Consider the following 15,021-nt stretch of genomic DNA (forward strand, 5'->3'; position numbering starts at 1 on the left):
ACAAAGGTTTTATGGTCCTCCACATCGCAACGGATCTAACAATATAACATGCAGAAAGAAAGAGAAAACGATTTTCAAATCTTATTCAGTTTTGAATAATAAATGATTTGGTAAATTGTAATTAGAACGATTTCATTTATTTTATATACCTATTAAAGAAAAGAATATTTATGACTAGTTCATACCTAGTAATACTGCGACTTCTTTACCATCTTGATACTTCATTTTTTATATAAATTTTAACGCTTATATCACTCGTTTAAAATCAATTCAACGTACTACTTTAAATTTAATTAAATGTTATAGGCTAAGTTGTTAGTTAAGACTACTTTGATCACTGGAATTCAATTAAAGGCAATCATTCAGGAGTGGTTTGTTTGAGATTGGAAAAATCGAAATACTAAGATGTAATTAGTATTACAGTCTATTAATTTTTTTATAAAATAATTGTCCTTCGATAATTTTTTTAATTAAATTTCTGGTAATAATTTAAAAAAATAGAACTAATACAAACAACATAAATACTCAGTAAGATGTGAATGATTAATATTTGAAGTTGTGTGTGTATGACGTGTAACTTACGTGATTTGTAGGTATTGTCTAACAAACATCTAACCTATTTATGAGATATGTTGTTCCATTAATTGAACTCTCTCATCAACTTCACTATCGGGGGAACAACATAGTCATTCACATCCAATTAAAAATCGTTTATGTAACCACTTAACTTTTCTAGTGGAATGGATGTGTTTAGTTTGTAGTAGTAGGTTTCTTTTTACACACACATGCACCCGCGCGCGCACATATATATACATAAAATATTTACTTGGTAAGGTTATCAACCATATATATATATAAAACGAGTAAACATTACATAAATAATCGGCACGTTCCATTTACAGTCGTACACTTTTAAGTCCATTCACCCTGATGTACTACACTGCAGCTATTTCATGAACCGAAACCTGTTTACTGAAAGACGAAGAAATGATTTGTCCAGTTCACTGGATACCAAATGTGATGTAAGTTTATACCTACTACACTTGCAAAAGCGTGAATTACTTGTGTGTACACTTGTAAAAGCTTAGAATTACATGTAAAAGCATTGTGATGGTCATGTATACTGTTAATGTATTATTAGAAACGAAATTGTTCCAGTTTTAACTCGAATTATTGGCATTTTATCTTTTTGACTGATATGACACAATTACGGCCAAATGTTTTTTGTTTTTTTTTTGTTTTTTTTTTTTTTTATCAGTAGTCTAGCTGTAAAGCGGAACGATGAAAGTGTAACTTTTTTTTTAGATTACCGGTTTCAGACAAAATGACTGCTATTTTTATTAGAACAGAGTAGACGGATGTATCACGTAGGATGGGAATCTACAGTCGCTTAGTCACAACACGTGTAACACTGCTTAGGCCATTGCTAATGAAATAATATTATTTCTTTACTGGCTAAACCTTCTATAACCAGCTACAATCGTTAATTCTGTTTTGTGCTTTATTTTAATTTTAATTCTATTGAACGATTTTGTTGTACACCTTAATTTAATAAATTCAGTACAAAATCAAAACGGTCTATTATTCATAGAATTACTAGTGTTTATGTGCGTTAAATAATATACGTTAGATGGTAACGTTATAAGCAATCAGAATAATATTAAAATATTTATTTACTATTTTTGTGTACAATTTTATTACCTATAAAAAGCAATTGTTTTACTAATGAGAAAATTCACTTTTTAGACTGTGGTACATTCTTTTTCTGAAGATATTACTGAATTTTATTAATAAATTCTCTAAGTTATTTTAAGCAAAATTCAGTACGTTCATTCATAAAAATATTAATTTAGTGTTTGATAATTTTTTTTTTGTTTTCTTAAATAAAATATTATTATATACATATCACACATTAATTACAAAAATTTAAGAAAAAGCGATGCATTTCATTAAAATAGAAATAAACTGACTTATAAGTAAAATAAAAATAAATAATTTAAAAAAAATACATTTCTAATTAATTGTCTTAATTTGTAAGAAATTCGACTCGATATTCTTCCACGCACTCACAAAATTAATATAAACTAAAATATCGTGTTAAACTAAGCTGGTTTTATTATCAGTAGGATTGCTATTGTAGTATAATTGAGAAAAAAATGAAAACGTTTTAACTTTCCTGACTCGTACATGTATGATTACTATAGTCCATTAAAATCATGCAGATCAGTGCAGTGTGTGTAAATCAAACGATAGAAAATGACAGAAAGGGAGAAAGAAAGAGTGAGAAAGATTTTACTGTTATCCCAAAGTAATGGTCTCCTTTTGTGTAATGTCAAAGGAGAAATAGTTGGTATGGGAGTTAATAATGTTTACACTAAGATATAATCGAATCATAACTAAATACATTTGATAAATTTTGCTACCTTTGACCTTTCATGTAATTGATGAAATATAATTTAATTCAAAGTAATGAGAACTTCGGGTTCTAAGCCGTCGTATCATTTTTTCTAAAGATAATGCTAAGTTTAATAAAAGAATTGTCTAATCTACTTTGAACAAAATAATTTCATTCAAAAATTAGTCAATTTGGCACAGGTTAATGGAATTATCTTGTTTTATACATGTTTTTTTCTCTTCCGTAAGTATAAAGATAATGTATGCGTGGAGAGATCACTGATACGTTCACTATTATCACTGATTATTGTTATATTATTAGTTGAAGCTTCATTAGAAACAGACACCACAGATTTTCAGTCTTTAAAGATAATATCTTGGAACATTGTAAAAGAAATTCCATGAGATAAATATGAGAACTTCCATTCTAAAATTTTAAAATTGCATTTTTCCAAATTAATAACTACAGTAATATATAAAATAAAGACTTAGAAAGAAAGATGGAATATTAAATTATTATCAGTTTTGGTTTCGGAATAATTATAGGAATTATGAAAAGTAATCTTAACTCTCAAATTATTTTTATAAAGCTATCTGAAAAAGCTATTTATATACCATTTATTGATTCTGAAAAAGCTGATTATTCAATCTGTTAAACAGAACAATTTACTATTATTACAAAAATTACGTAGCTATAATAAATATAAAAAACAACACAAGTAAACAGAATTGTGTGTGGCAATGATGTTGTTGCCTATTGTTATTTAAACTAAGTAAATATGATTATTTTAGAGATAATTAAATACGACTGAAAAAAGAGTAATACGGAATTAAATATTAACATAATATTATTTGAAGAGTAGAGTGTGTTAATAGAAGTTTCAAAATTCAGTCCTTTAAATAGTAAAATTATAAGGAAATATAAAGAAGATATAAAAAACAGAATGATCAAACCATTAGAAGGACAACAAACGAAGAGATCTTAAGGCGGATTAAAACAGTGAGAAATTTGTCACAGAATCTTTTGAAAAGAAGACAAAATTGTTGGGCCGTACAATAAAGTTATCCAGTGATTTTATAAGTAGAAGTAAGTCTAGTGAGTAGTAAAAATAATAAAGGAAAAAACGACTACATAATTCAAAACTGGATAAAGAAAGCGATATTGTTTAGACAACCCCTGGAAAATGTTAAAAATGTTTTTGTTTAAATAGTTTGAGATTTTTAATAAATCAACCTTATATACCGAATTCCAAATTATACTTGTATACTTATAAAACAAGAATGTTTATTAATCAAGCAGACAAAATCTCACTCCCCCTCTCTCACACCCCACTCTCTGCGCTCGCGCGCGCGTGTGTGTGTGTGTGTGTTTAGTTTAAATTAAAAAAGACAGTTTACTATTACAATTATTAAAGATATAACAAATAAGCTTTTTATTGATAAAAAATATTATCAAAATCATTTTATTTAAAAAGTACAGTGATGTAACCCAAACGTACAAAATAATCCTATTTTACGAAATAAAATTAATACACTAGCATAATTGAAGTAAAGAATTGTATTTTTACACGCACACACCACACATTTTACTTCCTTGTACGAAGTAATGGAAGTATTGTGATCGCAAAAAATTTCGGTTTTCAAATTTCAACGGAAATATCCATTTTGACCATCCCTGAATTCATTTTGACTAGTTCATTACTTATGTGAGTGATATTGTCGGACAATATTCTCCCTAAGTCGGAGTGGATCATCATTTCATTTATTTGTTATTTTGTTGGTAATCATTTAGTCGCTCTTTGGTTTGATATAATTCTTCTGATCTTAATTTATGAACACTTCTCTAGTTTTCAGATTCTCTCTGTCTCTCTCTCTCTTTATATTCATCATCCTCTCTTAATCTATTTATTCTTTCCTTGGTCTTAACATTTTCTTCCTTTTTTTTAATTTAAATATCACAAATAAATATTGATTTATTAATGATTATTAACCTCCGATTGTAAAAAGCTGTACAATAACTAATATTTAAAGAATAACAATAAAAATAAAAAAAATATGAAAAAGAATCAGAAATAGTGAAATAACATTTTATGTACGTACTTTTAAAAATGTGTGTATGTAATTTAATAGGCGTACAAGGAAGTCTTGTGGTGTCCATATCAGGGTTTTTTCAAAGAAATTATTTTGAAAAACAAATCAAAGATTAAAAATTTTAAATTATAAAAATTTGAATTCATCAGACAATTTTCTTCCATCAGTTTGATACAAAAGGTAATCACTATTAGGTTTTAAATTTTTACTGCTTTAGATTTACGAATGAATTTCCAAATTTACTTAAAATTAGTCTTTTCTCGATCTATTATTATTAAATTTAATCATGCTTGCATATACGTCACAGACGATACACACACACACACACACACACACACACACACACATATATATATATATATAAAGCTTTTTAAGGAATTCTTATAATTTTGCAAATTTAAATTTTAAAAAAACTTAGATGATTTATTTACAAAACTATCTGGAATGTTTATTAAATAAAACAGAAAATTGTAAATCATTAGGTATCGAAATATGATAAAATTCTACAAAAATCCACTATTGATACTTTTCCACATTTCAATGAAATATAAAATTTTAAAATTCATTAAGGATTTAATTTTTTTTAAATATATTAATTTTAGTGGTGGTCAAAATATCTAAAATTAGTTTTAAGTTGTTTATCAATTTGTTGGTTGGTTAATAAAAGCTGACTTCATTCTTTTGATAATGTATTATTTACATTATAATAAGTTATTTTTATTAATTTTCATGTAAGATAACATTAATAACACACATTATTAGTCTATCTTTAAAATTCAGGCTTTGTTTTTATTTATTTTTTTAATTAAAAACAAAACCTGAATATGAATACAATAACTTTACGATTAATAACATTTATTCTTTTAATTCGTTTAAATTAAACTTTTATAGGGTACTTACATACGTATATTTACATTTTACAAAAGATTATTATTTTTTCATTATTTGAAGGGTTTTAGAGATGATAAAACTGGAAATACCTGTGAAAAATTGAACAGGAAGATTTTTATTAATAGAGCTGCTGTTTTCTTTCCTAATAGAAAAATTAAAGAAAGAAACTAAGGGTGATGAGTTTTGAGAACAGTTGGTATTACTTAGTTTGTAATGAAATTAAGAAATTAACCCTCCAAAAAGATTGAAATAAAGTGTAAATTTAAAAGTACAAAACGGATTTTCGATTCTAATTCATTGCGGATGATTTAGCATGTGGCAAAATATTCTTGTAGTATTATTTATATCATACTTGTAAACTATTTACAACTCTGGAAATCATGGCTATCGAAAAGATACTTCCATTTTATCCCAATTTTTACTTCCTTGTACGAAATAAAGGAAGTATTGTAATCGCGAAAAATTTCGGTTTTCAGATTTCAACGGAAATATCCATTTTGATCATTCCTGGTTCCATTTTTTCGGCTTGTCGTCTGTACGTACGTACGTGTGTATCTGGCATAACTCAAAAACGATTAGCCGTAGAATGTTGAAATTTTGGTGTTATGACTGTTGTAACATCTAGTTGTGCACCTTCCTTTTTTATTGCGATCGACTGGACCAAAAGTGTCCAAAAAAGTTCAAAATCCAAAAAATCTGGATTTTGGTATTTTTCTTAACAGCAGTAATAAGCTGTAATTGAGAGCTTTTCAATGATATATTATAAGTGGTACTTATTTTCATTGATTCCAGAGTTGTAGCCAAATGAAAGTTTAATTATTGAAATATTTGGATCTTACAAGGGGAAGGCACATCGGTTCGAATCCGACTCCATATACATATATTATTTTTAGCTTTTTTTTAAATTTAGATATATTGATTTATTAATAAATTATTAACTTCGGATTGTAAAAACGTTTTACAATAAATGATAATTCAATAATAACAATAAAAAAAAATGAAAAAACTGATTTTTTTTTCAGAAGGTTGAGTTAAAAAGGACCTCATTTCTCTTGGTCAGTTAGAATGAATATTTGTTAAAATTAGTAAACTAATAATTTTTTTTACTTTAGCTTATATGTATATTATATATAATAGGATATTACCATGGTTCTCTGTCGGATATTTATAGAACATAATTAAGAAAAAATAATTAAAATAAGTTTTAATATAAAAAGAATTAAATTATAATAAAAATCATCCGAATAATTTTAAATTTTACTTTTGAAGTCGGCGCCAAATTAAAATCCAGTAACTATCCAATTTTTAATTTTGAGTAGACTACAAAAAAACTTTATGACTATTATAATTTTTAGAAATGTATCTTTTTGTCAGAGGATTTTTGAAGTGGTTTTTATTTTTTGTTTGTGAACATGTATTTAATTTGTACTTATTATTAAGTACAAATTAAATACATGTTCACAAATAAAAAAAAAATTGTGTACGATTACATACAAAACAGTCTGCGCGTTTTGAGCATAGGGTATAAAATGCTCTTATTTGTTGTATTTCATTTTTACAAATACGCTTGAATGTAGTGCTTCATTTGAACCCTTTTTACTCTCCCGGGGAATATAGCTAGAGTAGCTATGTTAAAGGGAAAAGTATGGTGATCATCTCAAAAATAGGATATCGAGTTTTCTGCAAATCTTTACGTATTAGAGTCCAACTGGTTCATCTAGACGAAAAAAACGTTTCGACGAAAAATCCGTTTCATACATACGCGTACGTATGAATGTCCGGACGGTTGAACGAATGTGTATCGCAATGATTTTGGCTTTATACTTCAGGATTGACCGAACCGGTTCTCTTCAAATTTAAATTTGAAATATTTCTGTATGTGGGAGATTGACCATATTAATTGTGTTTTCAAAATTCATTTGAGGATGGATCTGTTAAGGAGGATGTCGCGAAAACCGCAATTTCGATTTTTTTTCATAGCCATTTTGGAGAAAACTTTATTAAAGGAATGTGTTGCATACAAAGCATATATTAATAAGACATTTTTTTTTTTGAAAAAATCAACCCCACCAATTAAAATAATGTATTTTCTTCTTTTGCTCTATGTACCTTCGGTTTAAGTATTTTTCAAAAATGTTTTTTTAAGTTTATTTTTCATATACAGAGCTGTCAAGAAATGTCTACATTGTTTTTATTATAAACCCCTTACCTAAAATTGCAGAAAAGATTTTTAAAAACTTTCTTTTTCTTATTTTAGCCCCTATTGAACGGGGTGTTTTATTTAAAAAAAAAACGTAATTTAAGCAACTCTTTTAAGTTTAACCTATATATGAATATTTTTAGAACTACCTCTAAAATAAATGTATATTTTGTGTTGTTTTTTTTTTTGGTTTTTTTGTCTCGAACTTTTTTAATTTTTATTATTAAAAAAGTTTTTATTTAATTTTTCTTCGTCATTTAACTGCTAATAAAACTAAACTGACTTTTCCACGCATATTATATTCCGGATCTAAAATTAAAAGCAATGTTTTTCACTAGTTTCATGAAGTTATACCTTATTTTTTCAATATTTTTTAAACAATTTTCTTTAAATAATTTTTTTTTTAGGGATTTCTTCTAGACAAATAACCTCTAAATCCTTAATGACAATATAAAACATTATGACATTGTACTTGTTTCTAAATGCTCTAAAATTCTCACTTTTTTTAAATCCAGCGAAGGGTTAAAATAAGTAGATTTTATATTATAGAATTTAATATCTTTTAATCTCTCATGGATATTAAACTTCCATTTAACATCCTGCTGATAAAATATAATTTCCTACGATCGTGTGTTTGGGATACATTGAGGTGAATAAGTAAGTGATTGATTGGTACTTCACATTTATAAATTTACTATATACATAACTACAAAATACATACGATTACAAAAGAGAGAAAACAGCCAGGTATGGGGGAGAAAAGGTTTTCCTAAATCCAGAGGTAATGAATATCAAGTGTTCATTTCACGTTCACAAATTTCAGGGCATTATTTCATACTAAATTTTTATTTCTCATCTCATATTGAAATAAAGAAAATAATATTTAAAATTAATTAATCCTGAAAAGCCCTTTGAAAATTAAAGTTAACAAAAAATAATCTCTTCATTTATTTCAGTATTTTTTTCTTTTTTTAATGATGAAAATGTTGAATGACAGTTTTCTTTAAACAATAATTTTACCACTTTAAAAAATTGGATTATGGGCTTGTGTTAGAGAAAGTGATTTAAAGCAGTACTAAATGAAGGGGAAAATAATTGATCCTTCTGTGGGGAACGTTTTGTTAATACGTACATAATTGAATAATTTATAAATAGTATTTTAACACGTTAATAATTTATAGCTTAACACTTATATTTAGTATTCATTAAGTTTCTTGATTAGCATTTAGGAAATGCATCTTCGGCACCATAGAAATTTATAGCGCACTAACAATTATAAATAATTTTTTATCACGAATATGGCATATTAACTTAATTCTGCAGCTAAATATCATCTAAATGACGAAAATAATTACAGTACAAATCTATTAAGGTTTACATGTACTTTGTGAAGTAATTTCAGAAGCTTATTATTATTATTTTATTTATATATATATATATATATATATATATATATATACTTTTTTCCGATGAGTCTGAAGAACCCTATTTACGGCGGAGTGTCGGACTCGCTTACAGGTTCCGCTAGATGTTAAGAGGCGTATGTGTGCCTGCGCCCTACCGACCAAACCTCATATCTCAGCGATTCTCCCCTCCCGGGCTTGGGTTCACAATTAAGCATTGTACATCCCCGTGAGTTGCCTTTGGGCCAGAGGGATCCAGAGTCTCCGTGTTTCATCAACGTCGCCTATCCACGCAAGCGCTGACGAACGACGGCTTCGCAGAGAGCTGTCTTTCACCCTCCGGTCATGATCTTCCGCCTCAATCTGAGGACTTCGTATTGTGGTACTTTCTACAAGATCCACTTGGAAGCATCCATCAATTCCTCTCTTCCCGGACTTTGGTTTGCAGGATCCCTGCCACGAATCCTGCAACTGTTTCAAAGTGGTACTGGCTTTTGTAAACTGTTTCAGGGATAGCAATATGCCATTTGCTATCCCTATGATTTTGAGGGAACCCAAAAATCACTCTTCTGGCTGTTATTTCTGCTTAACAAAAAGTATTTCTGATTAAAGGGATTACGTCAAAATCAAAACGTACAATGGTGTACCCTAACTTGCAATCTGCAATGAGACCAGTTCCACACTACGAAGAATTGTTCATACCAAAGCCTCCAGAACATGTGACATTCGATGAAGAGAGCTCAGAGTCTGATGGAAGTAAGGAAGAAAAATAAGCAGATCTGGTGATACAACTTTTTAACAAAGCAGTTCATCTGAGCCTCATTTACAGACTCAAGAAAATTATAACGATCTCATAAGAGATTTAAAGTTATCCAAAAAACAGTCTGAAATGCTTGCTTCCCGGCTAATAGGATGGAATCTTTTTCAAAAGTATAAAAAGATATGTACTCCGTAATCATCATTCTGAATTTAAAAACTATTTTTCTGAAGAAGATGGCTTAGTGTTTTGTAATGACATTTCTTCTCTTATGGAGACACTTTGTAATGAACAAAACCCAAGAGAATGGCGCTTTTTCATTGATTCCTCTAAAGTTAGTTTAAAAGCCGTGCTTCTGCATAATGGCGATAAATTCCCATCAAAACCTGTGGCTCACTCTGCTAGTATGAAAGAAACATATGAAAACTTTAAATTTATATTGGAAAAACTTCAATATGCAGTGTATGAATGGAATATTTGTAGGGATTTGAAGGTAATCGTACTTATTCTTGGTCTGCAGCTTGGTTACACAAAATTCTGTTGTTTTTTGTGTGAATGGAATAGTATGGACAGAAAAAAATCGTTTCATTAGAAAAGGATGACCTAAATGCGAATCACTTATTCCTGAACAGAAAAATGTGAAACATAACCCATTGTGTAATCCTAAAAATGTGCATCTACCTCCGTTACATATCAAATTAGGATTAATGAAGAATTTCTTCAAGCCCATGGACAATACTCCTGATTTCATATACTTAAAACAAAAGTTTTCTAAAATTAGTAATGCAATAATTAAAGAAGGAATATTTGTAGGTCCACAAATACGATCACTAATGTATGATGACATGTTTGAGGAACTATTGAATCCACTGGAGAAAGCATCTTGGCAAGCATTCACAAATGTTACTCAGAGCTTTTGGGAAATCGAAAGACGGATAATTATCGTGATATTGTCAACGATCTTATAAAAATTTGGGTAGTAATATGTCCTTGAAAGTACAATTCCTGCACTCGCACCTAGATTTCTTCCCGTAAAATCTTGGCGCAGCGGGCGATGAACACGGGAAACACTTTTATCATGAGATTTCAGCTATAGAAAAGAGGTATCAAGGCAAATGGAATCCTAATATGGTAGCCGATTATTGTTGATCCATCAAAAGCGATGCTACACAGGCGAAATATAACAGAAAATTGTCATTTCTTACTTTCTAGCCGAGTCAGTGTTTGAATATTGTGTAGTTAAGAATGTAGGAAGTAATAAAAATGTAAATGCCTGTCTCTTGGAAACCTTGCGTGATGGGAAAACCCCGGTATCATATTTGAGTTTAGGGGAAAAAATACTATCAGAATTACCTATTGAAGATGGTTGTGTAATAACTGAAATGCGCTTGTTTTTTTTTGCAACTAGTTGTAGTTTTTTTTGTAAATAATTTTTGAATTTTTTCTATTTACAAAGCTGTGTAATAATTTTGTAAAAAAAAAATTGTATAGAATTGTCTAAGGAAGAAAGAATAAGAACTCATAGACCATGACCATCTTTTGTGGATCTGACAAGGTCTTTTCTTCTTTTAACATACGCCGACATGCTTATGGAAGCAAATTATATATCACAGTTTATTTTATACTAAGTTTGGTTTTTAATAACGTTATCCTTATAATTCTATATTCTTAATAAAATTTTAATTATAAACATAAATCTAATTATTTGCTAATTAAAAATATTAATTTCATTGGATATTTCCGTAAATAATGATCGTTTCTTAACTTTATTAATTTTAAGTTAATATATTTTATATTTTCTTTACAAACAAATTTGAAACCTAAGCTAACAATTACTTGATTAGTTTATTTAGTAGAGTATGGTTTGTTGTTCGGGTTAAGTTATTCTTATCTCTTTTTTTTACTTTGTGATAAGAACTAACAATGAAAATTAATAGGCCTTCTAGCAGCTGTACAAAAAGGTGCCCGTTATAAACGAATTGCAAACACGCTAACTCATGTTAAAGGCTATAAGAGAGTAATTAATCTTAATTTATCAAGTTTATTTTTTATACCATATAAATTACGCTGAAAATAATTTATACATATCTTTCAAATGTTGTAATATATATATTTTAACAATTGCATATTTTTTATCACTATAATTATAAAAATGATAACACTATATTTTTGTTGTAAATTTTTTATTACAATGTCATTTAATAATCCAATTTTTGTTAAAGACCTCTTTTTTAATCTATTTGAAATTTTATCTACTACTAAAAATATTAAATAAATGAAAAAACACATTGATACAAAAAAGATTTTAGATTGGATAAAAACTTAGGAAGAAGCAAGAGCAACAATATAAACCTCATTGATGGAATTGTAATGCTTCAATATTTTATTGGAAAGGTCTCATATTTGAATCTCTCGCTTAAGCTTGGCATTTTTCATGTGCTAAAATCCCCCCCCCCCCCAAATTCCTTCGTATACAGTTAGAATAATTACTATCAAATTATTACTGCAGACATTAGCATAATTAAAATATTTTAACTAACAGTGACTCTGTTGTTCCATGACGATCGATATTAAAAATTACATATGTTAATGGACTTTATTATTATGTACAATTCTTTCGAAGAGAAGTCTTGAAAATTTAGTTGAAAACCTTAAATAACTTTCAAAATAAAGAAAAAATCATCATACACTAAAGAAACAATTTCCCAGGAGTTCATATTAAACTGTTACGACAGTTTAATCTTCCACACTAGAAGGTAAACAAGATGCAGAGTAAAAAACATATAATTAAATCAAAATATAGTACACTATAATATAGAGCATATATTTGTGAACCACCCTACCTACAAACAAAACAAAATAAAGAAAGATTTTAAAAAAAAGTATAATTGTATTATATTTTAACCGAAAAAGAATAACTCTTGAATATTATACAACATAAAACCTTACAGCGATAATCTAACAGTTGTAATTCAAATTTAAGATACGTTTTTATCACTACTGAAATATGACTTTCGGATTCGCCAGCAATAATTTCAATCGAAACGGCTATAAACATCGTTAAATTTTTTTTTAAATATGTTTTGTTTTTTTTATTTTGTTTTATTTGTCATGAAAATAAATCATTCGCATAATTTAATTAACAAATTGTTACATAAGAATATATATACAAAACCAGCATCACCATCGTGGCTTCACCCGCGCTGTGTGGTTACTTGGGTTTCCCATCGCGGTTAATGTTTTTTTTTTTTTTTTTTTTTTTTTTTTTTTTTTTTTTTATGTTTTCTAGCTGAATCACCGAAGACAGGTGCAGCCAGTCCGTTTCCCATACACTAACAGTGGCAATTGCTGTGTTGGTTGAGCCGCCGCACCGTACACTGTTGCACCCCTTAAAAAATAGAAATTTAAAAAACCAGAAAATCGGTTTTTGGATACTTGTCTGAAGAGAATTTGCAAACCCAAATCTGTTGAATATTTTGGTTAGTATAGTCGGAAATGGGGAAAATTTGCAAACATTATTACATTATTTTTTACCTTTCTACACCCTTTCAAGGTCAACTTCAGAAGATCTAGAAAGTTCTTTTTAGATATTCACATGAAGATTATACATACAATTACAAACCAAGTCGATATCTTCTTTTGTTATCAAGAAATTAAAAAAAAGCAAATTTCATATTCCATTTTAACATTTAAACTCTGATTTTAAAACATCCTTTCTTAACACGCACTCACACCGTAAGAAGACCATGTATACAAATTTGCATCAATTTATCTTCTGCATTTTCTGCTGGGCATTGATTATGAATCAGTCACGATATGTAGTTTTATATATATCGGTACATAATAAGTTATATATTTATAAAATATTATTATTATACATTTTATTCAACTAATTTTTATGCTCTATTTATTTACATTTCTCACTTTACAGTGCAAATAAATTATTTTTTTTTTTAAGTTATTCATCAGTGAATATATAAAAAATGTAGGTAATTATTAGCTCGTAACACAGGTGTAGTATTGCGTGATAATTCAATAAGAGTTTATTATATGATCATCCATGATATTTAATTATAAAATATAAAAAAAAAAAAAATACTAGGATATTTTAATACGAAGTTGATGTTTTATTAATTCGTATATTTATTTTGTTTATAGCTCTGTATTATGTTAATACATGTAAGTAACAAAAGATATTTTATCTTAAAAATAAAAGAATTGTTTTTTTCAGTAAAAGAATTTACTGAAACTCATAAATAACAAGCAGGATTAATATAATACAACTGCATTAATTTTGTATTGTTTATTAATAATGTATAGAGATAACATTTGTATACAAAATTTATTACCAGAAACAAAAAGTTCATTTTTAAACTTATTTTCGTATGTTGTAAACAACATACGAAAAAGAAAATAAAGTGAATAATAGATTTTATTAAAAAAATAATATAAATATACTTCAAAATAAAGAACGAGTTAAAATTCTGTTACAAAATTTGTTGTAATTACTGAAATCAAAGCTACTCTATAATAACTACAGTAATAAATTTCAAAAGGGATTTTCACACATAGTTTAATGTTAACAAATCTTTTTACTTCCTTGTACGAAGTAAAGGAAGTATTGTGATGGCAAAATATTTCGGTTTTCAGATTTCAACGGAAATATCCATTTTGACGTTTCGGCGTGTCGAAACCAGGTTAATAATTATTAACTTACGATTGTTAAAAAAATTTTACGATAAATAATTCAATAATAACAAAAAATATATATATGAAAAGATATTAGAAGTTATTAATGAAATAAATATTTTTGGACTTTTTATTTTAAAAATATGTGTATATGTAATAAGGAAGTCATGTAGTGTCCTCATCAGATTTTTTTAATTTTACTGAATTTCATTTACATTAAATATTTTACAAAATTTATTAATGTTTTATTATTTATGAAAAGTTAGTTTCTCATTAATTTACGATGTTAAATTTTTAATTTTTTTTTTAAGTCCACCGTGTTCTAGCTTGATTATGAAAATAAAGCATTCGCTAAATAGTTATTATGTAATAATAAGTGAGAATTTTATTAATTTGGAGTATATGAGTATTTACTTTGATTAGACCAAAACATAAACCAAAACAAACAAATGTTTTATTTCCAAAAGCAAATTTTAGTAATTTCTTTAAACAGTAAATAAACTATTGGTTTTTATACTACATCTAAGCTTTCAAACCTTTAGATAGAATGAAGATGATAATAAAACTAATTCTTGTTTTTCTTTTTGAATATATAT

The sequence above is a fragment of the Lycorma delicatula genome, chromosome 3 (genome assembly GCF_047948215.1).
Source record: "Lycorma delicatula isolate Av1 chromosome 3, ASM4794821v1, whole genome shotgun sequence".
Lineage (NCBI taxonomy): Eukaryota > Metazoa > Arthropoda > Insecta > Hemiptera > Fulgoridae > Lycorma > Lycorma delicatula.